Here is a 21,979-nt window from a genome sequence, read left to right on the forward strand (position 1 = left end):
TACCTGCTCTTTGCAGTGGGTTTGCACAGAACAGCTTAGATCCTCCTTTTCTCAGGTCCCCCACTGGCGCTCCTGGCCCCTCCCTCTTGTTGGGTGCCCCCACACCAAGCAGCTTGCTATGGGGGCACCCACTGCTCCGTGTGTCCATTCACACACGGAGCAGTGGCTTGGCCCTACCACCTCTCTCTTCTCATTGGCTCACTGGCTGTGATTGACTCAGTCAATGAAGAGAGGGAGTCCTGGGATTGTCGAAACTCCAGTGCATATCGCTGGATCAAGAGGGGGCTTAGGTGAGTATTGGGGGGGCTGGGGGTATGCTGTACAGAAAAGGATTTTTACCTTCATGAATAGAATACATGAAGGAAAAAACCTTGAGCCTTTACAACCATTTTAAAGTGGAACTTTATCCTTAACAACTTGATAAAAAATAATTTTCTTTAGCAAGGAATATACATTCCACATGCCACATGCCTCCAGCATTGTTCCTGTTTCTTCTTGTTAGAGGCGGCCATTTTGCTGAAGTCCAATGTCCGGGAGCAGCAGTAAATCTTTAAGCTGTCAGCAGGTCGATCTCTACATTTTAGGCACAGTGCGGAAAAACAGAAAACAACTGAGCATGGGCAGAGCAGAGTATTCCTGGATTTGAAACAGTATAGGCACATCATTTTTATGTACATACAGTAGCTATACCAGCAAAAGGGGTGAGCTTAAAGTGATCTATCAGGACTTAATTTTCTAGTATCTAATATGGGCAGCACAGTGGCTAAGTTGTTAACACTTCCGCCTGGCAGTACTAGGGTCATTGGTTCGAATCCCAGCCAGGGCACCACCTGCCTGGAGTTTGCATGATCTCCCTGTCCCTGTGAGGGTTTCCTCTGGGTACTCTGGTTTCCTGCTACATTCCAAAGACATGCTAGTAGGTTAATTGGATCCTGTCTAAATTGTCCCTAGTATGTGTATGTATGAATGTGAGTTAGGGACCTTAGATTGTACACCCCCTGAGAGTTAGGGACTGATGTGAATGTACAATATATATGTAAAGTGCTGCATAAATTGTAAGTACCTGAAATAAATAAAATATATCCACCCCATATAGCTAGAGGCTACCACATTCATCTCCTTGAACTGATGGCTCAGCAGATATGCAATAAAAGCTATGTTCACTTTTCTCCACATAAAAAGGAAGGACACTAAATATTAAAAATGTGTCAAAAGGACTATTAGTCTATGAGCCAATCATTGCAAGTTACATCAAACCTGTTGCATCCATTTCAAATATCTGGTTATGTTTGGTCTCCCCTCCTGTCATGCTGGTGTTATTCAAAGCTATGGGAAGACTGCAGGTTACCACTTAGCAAGTGATAAGCAAATAAGTAGGGGATATAGAGGATATACAGTGTTACTTCCTTAGTGCTGTAATACACACTTAGATAGCAATTTATACAGCCAGCATAGTGAATGGCCTGTTCTTATTTGTAGTCACTTGGACCGAGCTATCAGTCTTTATGTTGCAGATGTCTTCTCTAATTTCATTCAGCCACAAAATCCAAAACTTCTTATTTCAGTAGTTTCTGGTTTTCTTTTCAGTTTGGGCGGCCTCTTCTTGTCCCTGCCTCTAACAGTAGTGGCGCCGTGTATGACGCACTTTCTGCCTCGAACTTCTGGTGGTGTCAAGTGCGCCTCAGAGACAGACGATGCGATGCAGTCCTTTACCTCCCATTGAATACATCATGAGAATGACAATATAGAGGGAGGATGTTATACATATAGTTATGGAGGAACGGATGGGCGAGTTTCACTCTGTGAGCACTAGTCTTTTTGAAAATGGTAACTCTTGCAAATCTTCTGTATATAAATAATCATCTACACCAGGGTTTCTCAACCAGGGTTCCTCCAGAGGTTACTAGGGGTTCCTTGAGCAATGAGCAATATCTGCCTCTAGATATTTTTAGCTATCTATAAGGGGGTAATTCATCCCAATGACCACAAGAGTAAGGAACATTCTTCCCACTGACCATCACATGAAGGTATCATGAGCTGTAGATACAGTAATTTTTAGCAGGGGTTCCCCAAGACCAAAAAGTCATTTCAAGGGTTCCTCTGTATTGAAAAGGTTGAGAAAGGCTGATCTACACCATTCTAGGTGCCATCAGCATGATCACTAACACCACTGTTTTGCTTTATGTGTCCTTTACATTTGTGCATATGTATTTACGGTTGGCTGCTCATTATCTGGGATCAGATTTTTAAATTGTATGTGTTCTGCTTTTATGTACATAGAGCACTGTTATGAGGTGGTGTCTCCATGACAGAACTCCCCCCCCTCCTGTTCCCTGCCCCCCTAGTGGTAGGTGGATTGATTAACCAGCTAATGTCAACCATTTAATGGGTCAGAATTCTGAGAGACACCAGCCTAGCTCTGAAAAATGGGAACAGATCCCCAAATCGCATCAGTAGTTTGCCGTTTTGTCCCTATTTGGAGGTGGAGAGAGGCCCATTTTGTGTGCGTCACACATTACATGCCTTTAAACTCCCTTGGCTTTGTGAGTATAAATTTTGTACTGTATATATCCTTCAATAAAGTGTCCAAAGATAATATGCTAGTCATGTGCGCCCTCTCTGCTTTGTTTTTTTTAGGTAGCAGGACAATACTATGGTGCACATGTACCAATTCAAAATTATTTTTTATAAAAACAATGATCAGCAGAGTGACGGTCTTTAGCAAGCCATATATATAAAAATACTTTATTGTAATGCTATACATGTCAGTATAGTAAAAATTGTTAATTTAAATTAATGCTGCAATATCTGAGCTTATACTGTACCTTTGGCCATACCATAGAGTTCTTTAGGCTCTTTGGATATGCAGTAAATATGCAACTGCTAGCAACTGTTCCAAATGCATTTATGGTATTTGCTTTGCTCACTTCCATTATAAATTTAAGCATATTTCTTAAAGAAGTGAAAAGACCAACGACAACCCATAGCAATGAATTTAAAAAAGTCAGTTTACAGGAATATGAATTCTAATTGGCTGCTATTGCATGTTGTGCATTATTCTTTGCCAGTTCTATTAAGCCTGTATATGTTTACATCAGTCTAGTTGTTCCCATATGTTCTGTGTTCTTATGCTTTATTATTTCAGCATGATTGCTTTACCAATTTCAGTAAAGACTGGGGACTGTAAAATTTTGAGTATTATACTAACCTCATTCTGGACTAGAACTGTAAGTTTATGTTTACATCAGGCTACCTTTTCATATATAAACTACACCCAGTGAGGCTTCCTTTTCAATAATATATTTTAAATCTGCATTTTATCATTTAAAGCTGACCATGCACTATAATTCAAGGTCTGCTTATTCAATTCTGTCAGCAAAGACAAAGGACTAGGCACTAATGTTCTCAACCAACACTGGGTAACTAGGAATAAAAAAAAGGCAATCCCGCAGCTGCTCCAATGACCATTGGGAGTATAATGTCATGAAAAGAAGCATAAAAAAATCAGAGCGCTTGTGGTGAGAGTCCAGAATAAAAACAATAGTGTTCATGACCAGCAGACAATGTAAAACAGTTTATTGGAACAATAAAACCAAATCACCATAGGGATGTATCCATAAATGGATATCATACAGGGACTGGTGCAAACCATAGGCTGAAGGAATGATGGGAGCAGCTTACTTTTTTGTAGACATGGAAATGGAGAGCCCGGATGGTGAGCTCTGTGGGTGGAACATGGGACAGCCACAATGGATGGTGTGAAGATGTCCAAGGCCAGCGGTCTAAAGAAACACCACTAGAGGGATGAGAGGAGTAGACAGGACCTCCTCGGTGTGTCGGAGATCGCACACCGGAAGTGCCATCACGGCGCGCTGAAAATAACCTCAGTGGAACACAACAAAGCTGAAAACAGCCATCGAAGGCCCTCAATGGGAATGAGAGCAATCACAGTCCCGCATACCATGACAACGCATTTCCTATGGTTTAGTGCTTTGTCACAGTCAATTGGTAACCAGGATAAGGAGAATTTATATAATCAACTAGTAAATTAGGGCAGACCCCAGGGAAAAAAGGAAAGGTGGGGCCGGAAATTTAAAGGCACAAGTACCTAATTGTTAGCATTGTAAGTCGGTCCCACAAGCCTCATGCAAGATATTTATTATTATAAATAATTAGATGAAACATAAAAATACAATGTTAATGGATAAAATAAACCGAAAGACACAATAAAAAGAATTACAGATAACTTATGCCTCTACAGAGCACTAGTATATACTACTATTAAAAATAATAAAAATAATCATAATCATTGTCAGATCTAATTTACATAATAATTATATAATCATAAGGCAAATACTTATGTTAAGAATCAAGAAAAGGCAAGAGAAAAAGGGGGGGAAATAGATCATAATGAAAACATCCTAGCCCCTAGCAAATAAAATCACATAAGAAAACAGCCACATCCTCAGATATATGTTATTTTTTTGACAACAGAGTAGACATCTTGTGGGACCAGCTTACAGTGCTAACAATTAGGTACTTGTGCCTTTAAATTTCCAGCCCCACCTTCCCCTCTTTCCCCGGGGTCCGCCCTAATTTACTAGTTGATTATATAAATTCTCCTTATCCCGGTTAACCGGGCCTTGTTGTGATTAGTCTCCTTCTCATTGAGGGCCTTTGATGGTTGTTTTTGGCTTCCTTGTGTTCCACTGAGGTCATTTCTGCTGCGCCGTGACGTCACTTCTGGTGTGCAATCTCCGGAACACTGAGGAGGTCCCGTCTGCTCCTCTCATCCCTCTAGTGGTGTTTTTTTTAGACCGCTGGCCTTAAACATCTTCACACCATCTATTGTGGCTCTCCCATGTTCCACCCACAGAACTCACCACCCAGACTCTCCACTGCCATGTCTACACAAAAGTAAAAGGAATATAGCGAGCGCTCATTATAATCAGCTGCTAGAACACTCCAAGGAATCACCAGACCTCATATCATAAGTATTAGAAAATATAGTGCAGCGCTGTAATATAGATATGTAAATAGATATGTAAACAAATAGGTGAGCATAAAGTTCATAAAATCTTCATAAATGTGAAAAAAACTCTTTGTAGAAAAACTTGCAGTGAGAATCTTCTCTATATTAAAATAGGTGACTGGAACTGTATAGACAAAATGCGCACAACCAGGGGTACATGTATACATATACTGCCAGTATTAGAGCAATAAAAGAGCCAACAGCACATGTGACTTTCTGCACCGCCGTGACCACGAGGAGGTCCGGCGGCTTCTTACTGTGCCGGGTCAGTACATGTTCTTTTATTGCTCTAATACTGGCAGTATATGTATACATGTACCCCTGGTTGTTACTCTATCTGTGACCTAATAAATCCTTTTGAACCTACTACACTATTGGCACTCCCTCTCTGTTTTTAACCCTCTCTCCGAGGGTTTCAGATCTATAGCAGCTGGTTCCTAGTGCATCTTGTATCCAGAAGAGGGAGCTCATCCACCTTCACTTACTGGCTTTGAGTGTTCTCTGGACCTTGCTACATATCACTACACCCAAGGCTGATGATCCACCTGGGAGGGATGGTCCGTGTGTCTGGCTGATTACCTGATAGATGGTCATATACATGCGCATATTTAATGCGCGGTCGGTGAGTGCGCATTTTATCTATACGGTTCCAGTCACCTATTTTGATATAGAGAAGATTCTCACTGCAAGTTTTTGTACAAAGAGTTTTTTTCGCATTTATGAAGATTTTATGAACTTTATGCTCACCTATTTGTTTACATATCTATTTACATATCTATATTACAGCGCTGCACTATATTTTCTAATACACAAAAGTAAGCCGCTCCCATCATTCCTTCAGTCTATGGTTTGCACCAATCCCGGTATGACATCCATTTATGGATACATCCCTTTGGTTTTATTGTTCCAATAAACTGTTTTACATTGTCTGCTGGTCATGAACAGTATTGTTTTTATTCTGGACTCTCACCATGAGCGCTCTAATTTTTTATGCTTATTCAATACTGTCCCTTCCCCTCATCTCAAATCATTGCATTTCCTGCCGCCTGATAGCAGAAATACTACAGGGCGGCAGGGGTGCACAAAATCACGTATTTATATGTGATTTTGCATTTCCAGGTAAGGGCCTCAACTGTAAATCACCAGGTCCCAGCCTGCACCCGGCAATCTCCATGTATCACTGATGGGGAGAGACCTGTATGTAAACAATACAGATCTCCCCCCTATCAGCTCCTGCACACTGCTTTGTGTTGGTCTGCATAGCAGAGCCATACAAAGCAGTGTGCTTACAGTGTAAATCACTCACACAGCACACAGTGAAACAGCACACAGCATACAGCTAACCCTTTGATCATCCCAGATGTTAACCATTCCTACCCAGTGCCATTAGTACAGTGTCAGTGCTTTTTATTAGCACTGATCACTGCATTGGTGTCACTGGGGATGTCAGTTAGCTAGTTCCCCTCCCAGTGTCAGAATGCCTGCTGTAGTCCTGCAGTCCTGCTATAAGTCGCTGATCGCTGCCTTTAATAGTATAAAAAAAATAAAAAAACAAAATTCCAGTATATATACTGCCATTTGTTGATGCTATAACTTTCAAGTAAACCAATTAATTTACACATATTGGGATTTTTTTAGTAAAGAAATACATTTTGGCCTACATATATGATGAAATTGTTTTTTTTTTAAGTTGTACCTATTTACCTGTAGGATTCTTTTCTCTAAAGACATTCATAGTGCAGAATTTATACAGCTTTTCTAAGCTTTCAGAAAGCAAGGGGTGGGGAGCTAAAGTTTTGCTCTGCTGAACTTAGTGAGAGCTGATTGGTGGGAAGGGACACACCCCCTTTAAACAGCACATAAGAACAGAGCTGAGGCTCCCAATCACAGGCTGTGTGATGGAAGTCCCTCCTCCAGTCATGTGTTTATCTCTTAGTGTCAAAAGTGATTCAAACAAAGGAACAGGGCAGCTGCTCTCTAGATTTGTCTCTTTGAGACATTATAGAGGGATATGCTTTGTTCATATTTAGAGGTTTACAACCACTTTAAGCTGTAGAAAAAAAAACACCAGTGTGAAAAAAGTTAGAAAATATATTTACCTTCCACATACAGCACCTAGGCAAACATGGTTTGATCCTTTTAGCTAGATTCTGGGAATACCAACAATCCCAAATCTGGTGAGAAGATACTGCTGGACAGAGCAGGAGCTCTCTCTAGTAAGATTTGGGTTAGTCAGAGTTCCCAAGGTCTCACCAGAAGGATTTTGACCTCACTCTTTCCAGTGCAGACGCCATGGACATGGTAAGTATATTTTTCCCTACAGGTATTTTTTAAGGCTGTAATGCAGAGATTTGAGATATGTGGAAGGTAGTATGTGTACCATTGGTCACTTTAAGCATGGTACCATTGGTTACTTCTTTAAAGGCAAAGTTCCCCTTTAAAGGCAAAGCTCCCCTTTAGTAACATGTTGCATGTTACACCCGTATTTAGGGTGTAACATGCAACATGTTACTATGGACAAGTCTCCCCACCTCCCAATCCCTCGTGACAGCCTGCAGGGTTTTTTTTTTTCCCGACCTGCTGCCACAATGTAAAAACAATGTGGCTGTGCAGGACTCCGCGCACGCAGTCGCGTCTTTCATTTACAAGAATCTGTAAATTAATGAAACACAAGTCCCATCTGCCACCTCGACACACTGTATGCAGTTCTCAATGAACTGTGAAGGCGCTGGTGAGTGCTCTTGTAGTTCATTGACACTTCCTGCAGCTTTCAAACAAAATATGGGCAGAAAGCTATAGGCAGTGTCTGCAGGAGCCTGACATTGCACCCACAACCTGCTGATCATGGGTGCAGCGCTCTGCAGGCACCTAAGAAAAAAAATTATAATTGCATCTTTTTTTACCTTCAAAAACCTGTGCATTTATTAGGGTTAAATGCTCATTTAAGTCTAGGTTAGACGTTTTCAGGATTCGTTTCAGTAATTCGTATTCAAATTCAATTTCAACCAAATTTGAAAAGCCATTCACACTCGAAATTGGCTCAACCAAATTCTAAAAAATTCAACCGAATTCGAAACGTTAAGTTGGCCATATACATGTAGATTTTCGTCCGAGAATATTAGTTTCAAGAATATTCACTTGATTTTTTAACCATTAGTTGGGTCAAATCAATGTTTGTTTTCGACAGCAGTGACGGAAAATTTAAAGGGACAGGAAAGAAAACTTTTCTGCATCAAAAGAATTTTCAGCCAGTGTATGTGGTTCTCATTCAGAAATTACGTTTATTTTGAAATTGAATGTTTAAAGCAAAAGACAATTTTCGAAAGACATTCGTCCATTCATCAAATGTGCAAACAATTTTCGTACGACTTTTCTTAATAATATTCTCAGCCGAAAATCTACATGTGTATGGCCAGCTTAAATCAGGGGGAAAAAAAAATTGAATTTCTAATTCGATTGAAATACTTTTTTAAATCAGTCGAAATAGTTTTGAATTTGAATAAGGCTAGCCATACACATGTAGATTTTCGTCCAAGAATATTCAATTCAAGAATATTTGTTTGATTTTCTAATCAGTAATGGGGTCAAATCAATGTTCATTTTCAGCAACAGTGACGGAAACATTTGAAGGGGCAGGAAGAAACACTGTAGCTGCTGACTGCTGTTTCACTGGCCTCCCTGTGTTCCTGGTGCCGGCATCTTCAGTGTGGGCTCCTGGTGTAGCTCTGCGCTTTGTGAATGGTCCCGTAGTCTTCTGGGACCTGTCACGTGTCCAAGAAGACTACGGGGAGGGAGGGGGGAGGACAACTTTTGCTTCCGATCGCCCTAGGTGATCGCAGCAGAAGTGGGAGCGGGTACCGGTCATTTTCGGGTACCCGTTCCCCTCCACTCCCCAAAGGTGCTAATCCTTAATGGGGAGTGGGGGACCAATCCTTAATGCGGAACTTCCCATTTTGGGGCAAGCTCCGCTTTAAATTTGTTTTTGAATGATTATTCGATTTAGTTTTTTAAACCGAATTTGTTTTCGATTTTGTTTTCGAATTCAAATTTGTATTCGTTATTTTGGATTTGTTTAAATTTGTTATTTTTGTAATCCAGAATTCTGATACATCCAAATCTCCAAATAATTAAAAAAATGTGTCCGAAATTCGATTAGAAAAATAAACTAAATGTCTAGTCTAGGGTGTCCTAAAAAGCTCCAGCAGGCTCCTTGCCATGCAGCTAGGCCAGTCCCTTCTGACCTACGCTTGTTGGCAGGGGCGGACTGACCATTTGGAAACTCGGGCACTGCCCGAGGGCCCGGGGTCAGTAGGGGGCCCCATGAGATGCACCTGGTACCTTTTTCATAGGCTTTTGTGAATTTGGGCGAGGACACAGGGGCCCCATGATCCCCTATTACCCGGGGGCCCCATGAGTTGTCAGTCTGCCCCTGCTTGTTGGTCCTCGTTGGCTTCTTGGTCCTCTGACCACATCAAGTACAATGCAGGGCCCATCACATTCTTGAACCTCATTGGTATTAAAATAGAAGTTCCACTGGATTGCAAGTTTTATTCACTCGCTGTAGCTGAAGGATTCTGCATATTCCCTGTTTGTTAATATTTATTTACCTTGTATTGTGTACTGCACAAACCTCTCTTGCCCAGCACCTCCATGTCTCCATTCCTTTCCACTATTTCCACAATGGACAGTCTCCTCACTCACATGGCAACTGCCCTGGTACTCAGATGTGAAGATCACCACTGATGACGAGTGTCTGTTTTGTTACTATGGCAAGTGCCTATAATAGATGGAGTGACAGAACCCAGCTAACTGAATGAGTCAAACCTTGCTGCTAGCAGTGAAGTAGATTATTAACTGCATTGATAGAAATATTTGACTGATAACTAATGTCTGGGTATTGTGAATGTTAGCTAGTAGTGATGTGCCGAATGAGCTGGTTTTTAGAACATAGCTGAGGTTTGGATGCCAAATCCCAACCCCATCAAAATCAATGGTAGCAAAATCTTTGAAATCAATTTGGGTCATTTTCAAGGCTATTAATCATGGATTTGTCAAAATAAATGTATGTGGAGCTGGGCACTGCCCTGAGGGGCATGTATTAATGCAAAAAAAAAAAGAACAAATACCATTTAGAGGGGGAAAGCAGTTATATGTTAATCATTAAAACATCCCTTTAGGTAACATGCCTGAGGGGTGCCCTAAACCTGCCTTTACAGGAGAGCATCAGTATGATATGTAGGATGTGCTGCAGCAAAAATGATATTTAGAAAGAAAAAAAGTGATTTAAATCAATGTAATTGACATTTCCTTGCTGTTTTTTTTTTCTAAGTAGGCATGAGGTCCTCTACGGATCCCCCAAAAATACATAACAGACCTTAAAAAGGAACTTCACCTTTATCAAAAAATTACAAGAAAGACATCTTTAGAAGTGTTTTAGGAATGGCAATCTACAAACAGATACGTTTTAGATAATTGCAGGTTTTTTGTGTTTTGCATTTCTTATTTTTCTTTTCCCCATTTTCTTACAGTGGGCATTTTTACTAAGGGCAGATGAATCCACTTCCCTTTACTTCCTGTGACTTTTGGCCAGGGTTACATCACCTGTGCCAGGAGGTGTAAAAACAGTTATTGTAAGTAAAAGCAAAAACATATTTAATGAATATTGATGCATATTGATGTTAATTTCAGTTAAAGAAGGGAAAGATCCACCTTAAGGGTCTGGTAAGTATCTTGGGGGGTCTCCATACCATTAAAAATAAAGTCAGCAGAGAAATGTCAGTTTCTGTAATTTAAATGACCTCTTCCTTTCTAAATGTCACTTTACCTGAAATACAACATAAAGCAGAAAATAATTAAAAAAATTATATGGGGAGCCTTCAAGTTTGGTATGGTTTTAAAGGGGTAATGTAAAAATAAATGAATAAAATAATGGTCTTCACTCCAAATATCTATACAACATCCTTATATGAACATGCAGCCTGGAAAGCCTGAACCATGCTAGGAGTGGTACCCATGGTAAGGAGGACAATGGCCTCTTCCCCACAACCCTGGCTGTGTGTTTCGGAGGTGCACAGAGTAACTTAAAATCTAGAAGCTCCCTCTTAAAATAAGAGAGACTCCAGATATCCCCTCCCCTTCCCCTGAGCCACATGAATGAGTAAGGGGTACATAGTACCCCCCCCCAAAAAAAAAAAAAAAACATTGAATACTAAATAAACACACACATACCTAAGACAAGGTTCTTGAAAAAATAACTCTATCCTTGACAAGTCCAGTGTGACCCAGAGAAGAAAAATGGATACAGGGTCTACATGACTAAGGGAGGAAAAGGTCACAGAAGGGTTAAAATACCAACCTGATTGGAGGCTGAGGGTCAGATGGGCTGGGTGAAACCGCAGGGGTGGTCTATTGCAAGGGTTGCTGGATATTCATTCCCAAAAGTTCACGTGAAGAGGAAACTTCCCCTCCCTTCTTCCTTGGGTTCTGGGTTCCTAGTGTATTTGTGGTGGTGGGGTTAGTAGTTTGGTGGTTACGAGTTTCAATTCCAAACGAAACAAAAACAAAAAAAGGAGGATATTTGTCAGAGCAGCTTGGCGGGTCTGGGGGTCTTTGGGGGTCAATGATTAACAATATTTGTTAAAATTTGAGGCCCATCTAGAGTATGGTGCCCCAACTTTGTGGTTACTGGTGGTTCCCACAGAATCTGGATCCCCTGCGAGAAAATCTAAGAATGTGCGAGTAGTAACGTTTTTGAGCCGGCTGGCGTACGGCCGAGGACATAAACCAATATAGTCATAAAGTGTGCCTTAGGGAAACCCAAAGACCCCCTCCTGGTTACATTGTAAAATTTGGATTGTTTGAAATTGTTTTAATCTATGTTATTTATTTATTTGTTAATACAAGGGCGGCTGTGGCCGTTTAAACCCTTGTCACACAGTTTTTGGTGTCATTATTAAAGGTTAAGGACCGAAGGTGACAAATTCTTTAGTTGTGTATAGCTCCATCGTCAATCAAGTCATCCAGTGATGTAAATCCAATGATGTCAACCACGACAAACAATGCCTGCCATAAAGCAACTACAGCATGCCAATGACAGTTCCCTGAGTTGTCATTGGCAAACAAAAGGGCAGGGAGAGTGGCTGACATCAATGACCAAATATGGCCATATTTGAGTAATAATGTCAACCGCTTTCCCTGCCCCTTTGCTTATATGATTGGGGATACCCGTCCAGCCAGAGATTGGCATCCTTAGCAACCACTGACAATACCTGGGCCAGGTGACATCACTAATTGTTAATGATGCTGGCACCCACTGCTTTCCTAACAACCATTGGCAGTGGAAGATGGAAGTTGTCATATATAGTAGTGGTAGAAAAAAATGCTACTCTATATGTCACTCTGCTCTCTTCGAACAAGTGTTCAGCATTCAAACAAATGCCCAAACAACAATTATTATCCCTATTAACCAGTAACCTGAAAAATACTTGTAGTTGTATGATGTTGCTGATGGTTACCTAAGCCATTCAAGCTTTATACCTGTTTGACACCTGCAAGCTTCTATGTCCGCATTGAAGCTAATGCACACTACCTAAGTAAACATGCTAAACTGTTGAAATCAGCCTGCTGTACCTTCTCTCCCACTTTCCTTAGTATATTGCTGGGTGGGAAACTTAATTACAGCAGTATTTCAGCTTCTTCATTCCAGGGGATGGGATAGATGAATGCTAGACCAGGAATCAATAGAAATAGATTCCTAGTGTGTAATTTGTCACAGCAGTCCTTGTAGCTTCATTTACTTAGCAAAAAATGCATTAAAAAGTGTAATAATTGAAAACATTTATAACATTGAGAACAATTATAACTCTCCTTTAAAGAGAAAGAGTCATCATTGGGCATTTGTAACCATCTGCATTTCCGCTCTTGAATTTTTATAACAGTGCAGACTTACCTACAAGCTTAGTCACCAGGATTACTTGATTTTAATTTTTTACTTAGGTTCTCTTCCTGTCAGATTAAAAGTATTAGACTAAAAAGCGGTCCTATCTCCTGCCTGAGTTCAGCACTTACAAATTGTCTTATAACTAAAGACAACCATAGATGATGCGATTTTCTTCAATCGATTCCCGCATCTATACAGTTAGTGTTGATGGGGGAATTCCTTGCATGGAGCTACTGTGTTCTCCCAGCAGGGGGAAGCTGCCCCTGCCTGGAGAACACAGTGATTATTGCCAGCAGCTATAGCTGCTGGAAATAATTGCATGAAAAAGATTGTACCCAAGTCATACAAAGATCTAATTGGGTACAATCAGCCTGCCCATAAATGGTTCAAATCTTGGCCGATCCCTGCTGAACCAGCTGAGATTCGAACCCTCTACGGTATGGCCGGCTTAAGATGCTGTGATGATTACATGGAAAAAACAAATGGCTTTGTTCAGTGCCAGTTTTACCCTTTTCCAGCCTGACACTGGGCTGACATTTCTACACTGAAAGGAGGAGAATATATCTGAGTAACAGATAAAATGCACCTGTTTCTGACAGGCAAGGTTGCATTATAAGAACATTTAACAATTGAGGTTCAGATCCTTAAGGGGACCCTACCATTACCAAAAAAAATGCAAGTATAAAAACAAGTATATCAAGTATTTTAAATTCTTATTTGCATGATTTTTCTGTTTTTCATAAGCATTTTTTTATTTACTTGCAATGTACCTTCAAATGTGTTACTCCAATAACAGTCAATTACCTAACACAGTTCCCTTCTGCTTCCATGTCATAGTTACCTCTGCTTCTGAGCGTGTCCAATGCTGTGCTGGCCCAGCTCATCCACCTCTCATCTCACTTGCCTACTTAATCTTTTATGTAGCTGTTGAGAGAGTAATATTATAGAGTGCCACTTGAGTTACAGCTCTGAGTCCGCTGCAGATGCTAATATCACATTTGGCTTACCAAATCTATGTAATATAAGGACATACCTAAACTATCCATTCAATTGTTATCCAATTAGGCAATCCCTTGCCCTACATAATGTAGTTGTTGGCAGAACTAAAGGAAATTGCACAATCAGATTGTAATGTGGGTCGTCAGCTTTAGAAATTAATTAATTTGCACAGTAGGAGCCTTCTTAGGTGTGGAAATCCTTGCAGCCTACTTGGCCATACTTCAGTTTTCTGCATACTGATTCTCTGCTTTAGAAAATACATAAACTTTCTAGAAAGAAACAAGTCACCTTGGTTTAATAAGAAAAAAAATAAAGAAAAAAAAACAAGTTATGCACATGTTTGAGAAAGCACCATATTTATTTAAACAGAAGTTCAACAAACTGCTATAAAAATAAACTATTTCATTCTGCCACCTCCAAAACTAAAATATTCAGCACAATCCTAAATGTGGTTTATCATTTGAAGAGAGAAAAAAAAAGATCTTTAGATTTGTTCTGCAAGAATGCACAGCTTCTCAATTTTCATCTAAGCTTGGCGAGGATTTTTCAGAAAGATAAGAAGGCTTATTATGCCTGCACCATAGTAGTGTCTTCCCATGACGTGACAGGCTGGAAAGATGCTCCATTAAAATGTAAAGACAATAAATCTCAATCAGGATAGAATTTTTTAGCAATGATATGGAAATGTAAGGAGGAATCCCACTGTAATACTGCCCTAAAAAAACGTATAAAACATTTTGTCTGTGAAGGTTCTCATTTATCCAAGGCATAGTATATCTAGTAGTAGTTAGTCACATTTAACTTGACTTATTCTGTAACAGTTGAAGATGTCTTGTAATGTACCAGTTCTTCACTTCCTAGAGTGTCAGGAGTCAGGACGAAGGCCATCTTAATGAATGGGCACACCTGGGCCTACCCGTGGCCAAGACAAGGAGGGGGCCTGGGTGCTGTGTTGGGTGGGATGCACATGGAGATTTGGCCAATTGTGCTGCTCTTCTTTGACAGGAGTAACTGCAGTGTCACTCCTGTCCAAAGGAGCAGCAGCTGGCTTCTGCTGGAGAATTTATTCAGCTTTGTCCACCTCTTTGCAGGGGACGAAAGAGAGCTGGCACTGAGAATCACTTCAATCTCAGTGTGGGAGAGGAAGGAGGAGCTGCCTTCATCACAGGTAGGAACAGCTTGTGTGATCTGTGATTACAAGAGGGAAGGCAGGCAATAAAACTCTCATGTATAGGGACACTGTGATGGGTACACCTGATGTAAGGGAACACTATGATGGGTACACCTGATGCATGGGGTCACTGTGAAGGGTAAACTGTGATAGGGATACCTGATGTATGGGAACACTGTGATGGGAACACCTGATGTATGGGGACACTGATGGGGACACCTGATGTATGGGGACACTTGATGGGGACACCTGATGTATGGGGACACTGTTATGGGGACAACTGATGGATGGGGACACTGTAATGGGGGCGCCTGATGGATGGGGCTCTGTGATGGGGACTCCTGATGGAAGGGGACACTGATGGGGACACCTGATGGAAGGGAACACTGTGATGGAGACACTTGTTGTATGGGGACATTATGATGGGGACAACTGATGGATGGGGACACTGTGATGGGGACAACTGAAGAATGTGGACACTGTAATGGGGGCACCTGATGGATGGGGATCTGTTATGGAGACACTAATGGAAGTGAATACTGTGATGGGGACACCTGATGGATGGGGACATCGCGACGGGGGCACCTGGTGCAGGCTGGTAGGGGTCCCAGTGCATTACTTTGCCCAGGGGCCCATGATGCTTTTAACATGGCACTGGTTTGGAAGATGCACCAGTATTTATAATTACACCTTTAAGGATAACTCCACCTTCATGAAAAAAATATAGCAAATATAAAATAATATGGCCACGGACGGAGATGGCCGCACCTTAGGAGAGCTCTGACAGCCGCTGAGCCGTGCAGCTATTGACATGGACACTACCCAGCGGGGATCCATGCTGACATCAGTAATCCCTTTAGGGAGGTGTGGGGCATAACTCTGGAGGATGGGGAAGAGGAAGATAAAGGAGGGGCCCCACAAACTGTCGGAGTTCTTTGCTCCGGCGGGTCCCCCCTCCTCTCAAAATGGTGCTGGTCCCTGCTCTCCTGCGGACCCACAAGGACAGGGGGAGAGAGACAGCCATGGCTCTCCCCTGCATGCATCCAGTCCTGCTGCTAATACAGAGCAGGCTAATCCTATCCTGAGGACACCAACCTGCAGTCCCCAGAAAAATAAGCAGAGATATTCCTCAGAGGTGCAACTGATGGGTGAGCAATTTTCTGATTCCCTTTCACAAAACACCACAAGAGAATTTATAGAGAATTTGGAGGATTACCCTGCAGAATCTATGCCTTTTACTACTACAGTGATGAAAGATATGCTAGTTACTCTTAAGGGATCCCTACATAAAGATATGATGAGCTTTTTGTCACAGATTAATACAGTGGTGGAAACTTTAGGAGAGCGGGTGTCACACGTGGAAAATAAAATGGGAGATTTCGCCACAGCTCATAACGAACTAGTGGATGCCCATAATGAAGTTGAGGATGAGCTGTAGGCCCTAAAGGTGAAAATGGCGGATCTTGAGGACTGCTCCCGCAAAAATAATATAAAATTTAGGGGGATTGGCGAAAATACTCCTGTCACAGATCTGCGCGAATATATTCAACAAATGATATCCACACAATCACCACACACTCTGAATAGAGAAGTAGTGGTGGATAGGGCGCACAGACTGCCAAAGCCCTCCTTCCTCCCAGACCATGTTTCTTGGGATGTAATCGCGATAATCCATTTCTATCATGTGAAGGAGGAGCTAATGCAATTTGCATGGAAGAATAATCCACTCCCAGCGCCCTACAGCGGAATCTCATTGTTTACTGATCTTTCCCATTACACCATAGCAGCTCGCAAGAAATGGATTTCTTTCACGAAATTATTGTGGAACAACGATATCAGTGGGGATTCCCTACCAAACTGCTGATTACCAAAGATAACCGAGCACTCACGGTCACTTCGGAGGAAGATGGTTTTCTACTTGCTAAAAAATGGGGCCTTATTCCTGCAGATGAGGAAATTGCGCCTACCAAATCCTCTCCCAGGAAAATCCTCTCAGAGGATGCGGCTGTGAGGAGGAGAGAGAGGGGGAGGGAGCCGCTGTGACACCCTGCAGCTCCGGTGGGAGCCATTTACATCTGCAGAGTGGCTATTTCCAAACGTGGCAGCACTACCAAGCAGCGAGGGGCATTTGACCAGATCTGACCAGACCCACATAAGTATCCTTGATGTCCTGGGATTATCTACCCTAAATGCGCATTGAGATTGCGTATCTGGTGAGTGCGCAATCTTTATACATCCATCACCTCATCCACGGATCCAGCCATTGGATTTTTGAAGATCATTTGGGATCTTCCCTACTCACACTATAGACTGTATTTGGTCTAGTGCCCAATCACCTATAGTCACCATTAGGTGACGTTTTTACTTGCACCTTTATTTTATTGTATTTTTTATATGAAGATGTTTGAATATTACATGTCCATATATCTTAACATAACATTTTAGCGCTGCACCTTGCTTTATTCTGATTATTTTGGAGGTTTATATGGTGCCTTTTTGGTGTTCAGCTGCTGTTTTTTCTTTCAACTCACTTATAATTTTACTCTAGCGCTCACTTACCCTGTGATTTATTATACTTAATACCATGTTCCAGCCGGAAATGTTAAAGGCTATCATTGTCACCTTACCTAAACCGAGGAAATCTTCGGACCACCCTCAAAATTTTAGGCCCATCTCATTATTAAATACCGATCTCAAAATTTACGCCAAAATTATAGCGACCTGCCTCCTTAATATAACCCATCTTCTGATTCGGGTAGACCATTTAGGCATTTGTTAAAGATATACAGGCAGCGGATGGTACTTGTAGAATACTGGACTTGATGCATTTAATAGAATCCCATGGATCACAGGCGGTGTTCTTGGCCTTGGACGCCGAGAAAGCTTTTGATAGGGTTCACTGGCGATATTTAGATGCTACGTTGCTCAAATTTGATATAAGTGGATATATAAAGTAGGCTATTATGGCACTCTGTACAGTTCCCACTGCTCAGGTTTTTACGTCCAATTGGAACCCTTTAGCATTACTAATAGAACCCGGCAGGGCTGCTCACTTTCTCCCATTATCTTTTCCTTAGTAATGGAACCATTAGCAACAGCGATATGCAATAATCCACAGATCTAGGGCATTCGAGTTGCAGATTCCTTCCATAAAATTGGTTTATTTGCTGACGATGTTATCCTTACTGTTACGGATCCTGCAAAATCTCTTACAGAGATTTCATCCTCCTTACAAGCTTTCAGTGCGATTTCTTATTACAAACTCAATATTACAAAATCATCTGCCCTACCGAAAGCTATAATGAAGAATCTTTTAAATCTTTTGAGCTAAATTCCCCTACAGCTGGACACAGAATAAACTTGACTACCTTGGTATATATATATCGTCTCCAGGTTCCAATACCTTTAAAGACAATTTTGAAAAGCTATATAAGTCCGTTTTGGTGGAGTTACAGTGACTTGATAAAATTGAAACATCTTGGATAGGCAGAAGAGCAGCCTTTAAGATGCTGATTCTTCCTAAAATTCTATACTATTTTTGAATTATTCCAATTATCATCCCCCATTATCTTTTCCCCGTGCTTACTTTAATAAACTGGAGGTGGCTATTAGGAAATATATTTGGCAGGGGAGGAAATCGAGAATTTCTTTCCTGTCCCTTACTAAACATAAGTCTAAAGGGGGGATCGGTCTTCCAGTGCTTTCTAGATATTACTATGCCTCTATTTTGGACCAACTCCCGGAATGGTTCACCCCATCAGACAAATTATGGGTACAAATTGAGAAATCAGTAATCTCTAATGGAGATCTTTGGGCTTTAGCCTTGGCTAAATCTGCCAATATAGATCTTCTCAAAACATTTCCTCCATCTATTTCTGCGTCTCTTGAGGCATGGTTATTTGGCACCAATAAATTAAACACCTCTTCTCCTAAGATCCAAATTGATAACCTCAACACTAGGCCTTTACAAGATTTGGGATACAAAACTTTTATTGAAATAGGGAATGTTACCCCAAGTAGAGGTCTGCACTCCCTTCTACAGCTTAGAGGATATCATAGGTTGAATCCAAAGACATGGGTTGACATTGACTCCAAACTATGGCATGCCATGACTAATCCTGTTAGATTAAAAAAGGGGATTTCATGGTTCTATAATTATCTACATTACGATAATGATCTCAGTATTCCCCGTACCATAAGAAGCTGGGAAGCAGATCTTAAAAGGTCTTTCACGAAGGATGAATTGGAGGCTGCCTTGGGCAATATTTAAGTATCACTAAATGCACAAATCGTTGGAACTGATCTTTAAAAATTCTTTATCGTAGCTACCTTACCCCTTATAACCTCGCTAAAATGTATCCCAATGTGTCAACCCTATGCTGGAGGAACTGTGGGGAGGAAGGTAATCTACTCCATATTCTGTGGGGATGCCCCTACTTACAAAATTTTTGCCAGGAAATCTTTGCACTTATCTCACGGGTTTCTGGCATGATAACTAGCCTGGCGCCTCATATAGCACTCCTCAATATAACTTTGCACCTATTTCCTACCCAGTATAGAACAATTGTTGTCCATATACTTATCGCTGCTAGAATGTCTATCACTGCTGCCTGGAAATCAGCGAGGATTCCCACCATCCTAGAAGTAACTCATAAAGTTAATTTGAATTACATTTGTGAAAAAGCGGTGGCTCTTCAATGTCAAAATGTGGGGAAATTTGACCTAAAATGGTCTAGCTGGTTAAGAATGTTTATGCCCCATGATATGAATGTATGAGTATACTGCTTTATATACCATAGTGTGTTTATTTGGTTATTGCTGCATCTATGCTCTGATCTTGCCTTCTCTGTTTCTTTTTTTTTTCCTGTTTTTCTTTTTTTTTTTCTTCCCCCCACCTTCTTTGAGCCACTTCTATCTATAGTGAGCACTATGTGGGCACTAATTGCCCTAAGGGCCATGTAATCTGTTGGTTACAAGTTTTGCTGACTCAGATGTACTCTCTTATATATGCAACCATAAAGCCAAAGGCTGTATTTCATCTATTCTACCTGGCCTCTAGGCGTGGTGATGCCATGGTGCAAGATATGTTATTGTTTAATGGCTACGTATATTTTCTGCCTGGACCTACCTATGTCAATGTAATTGTTTTTTCTTGAAAAAGTTAATAAAAAAAAATTGAAAAGATAAAATAATATAGCATATACAGTGAGTCCAGAATTTATTCACAGTGTTTAACTTTTGCCACATTTTATTATGTTACAGCCTTATTCCAAAATGGATTAAATTAATTTTTTTCCTCAACAGTCTACAAACAATACCCCATAATGACAACGTGAAATAAGTTTGTTTTGAAATCTTTGCAATTTATAAAAAATGTAAAAAAAACACATGACCGTACATAAGTATTCACAGCTTTTGCCATGATACTCAAAATTGAGCATCCTTTCCCACTGATCATCCTTGAGATGTTTCCACAACTTGATTGAAGTCTACCTGTGGCAAATTCAGTTGATTGGACATGATTAGGAAAGGCCACAGTTAACAGTGCATGTCAGAGCACAAACCAAACCATGAAGTCCAAGGAATTGTCCGTAGACCTCCGAGACAGGATTGTATCAAGGCACAGATCTGGGGAAGGGTACAGAAAAATTTCTGAAGCATTGAAGGTCCCAATGAGCACAGTGGCCTCCATCATCCGTAAAATGGAAGACATTTGGAGCCACCAGGAATCTTCCTAGAGCGGGCTGCTCAGCCAAAATGAGCGATCGAGGGAGAAAGGCCTTAGCCAAGGAGGTAACCAAGAACCCAATGATCACTCTGAAAGTGCTCCAGAAGGTGTCTGTGGAGAGAGGAGGACCTTCCAGAAAAACAATCTCTGCAGCAGTCCAGCAATCAGGCCTGTATGGTAGAGTGGTCAGATGGAAGCCACTCCTCAGTCAAAGGCAAATGGCAGCCCACCTAGAGTTTGCCAAAAGGTACCTGAGGGACTCTCAGACCATGAGAAACAAAACTCTCTGGTCTGATGAAACAAATATTGAACTATTTGGCCTGAATGCCAAGCATCATGTCTGGAGAAAACCAGGCACCGCTCACCACCTGGCCAATACCATCCCTACAGTGAAGCATGGTGGTGGCAGCATCATGCTGTGGGGATGTTTTTCAGCGGCAGGAACTGGGAGACTAGTAAGGATTGAAGGAAAGATGAATGCAGCAATGTTGTTAGGAATGGACTGGCCAGCAATGGTGGGACTCACCTGCCTTTTGATCTGCAGTACCAGGGCTGGCCAGCGGGTGTTCCCAGCAATCAGAGACTCAACTCTGCAGCCAGCTAACACCTGTAACTGATGATGCTGGGGTATTTAAGGGATGGCCAGACCCACAGACTCTGCCTTGGTGTTGTGTTTGTCCTGGGCCCTGTATCTGTCCTGCATCCTGTTTCTGTTCCTTTGCTGACTTCTCCTGCTCTGATCCTGGCTTGTGACCCTGACCATCCCTCTGTCTGACCCTCTGTACTACGCTGCTTGCTACCTGTTCTGATCCCTGGCTTGTGACCCGGACCATCCCTCTGCCTGACCCTCTGTACTATGCTGCTTGCTACCTGCTGAACCTGGCCTGTGACCCCGACCATTCTCTGCTTGCTCCCCCTGTACCTACCTGCCCAATTGATATTGACCCGGCCTGCCTGACGACGCTTGCTTGTATGTACTGTTATCTGTGGGTGGTTTGGTTTGGTTTGTTTGCACTGTATTATGTTTTAGTATTGCACTGCGTTTATGTTTGTACTGTTAGTGTTAATAAATTATATTGTTTATAACATATCTGAGGTCTGCGTTTCCCT

This window comes from Staurois parvus, unplaced genomic scaffold (assembly GCF_062004578.1).
Source record: "Staurois parvus isolate SC_StPar_1 unplaced genomic scaffold, SC_StPar_1.0 ptg000297l, whole genome shotgun sequence".
Taxonomy (NCBI): Eukaryota; Metazoa; Chordata; class Amphibia; order Anura; family Ranidae; genus Staurois; species Staurois parvus.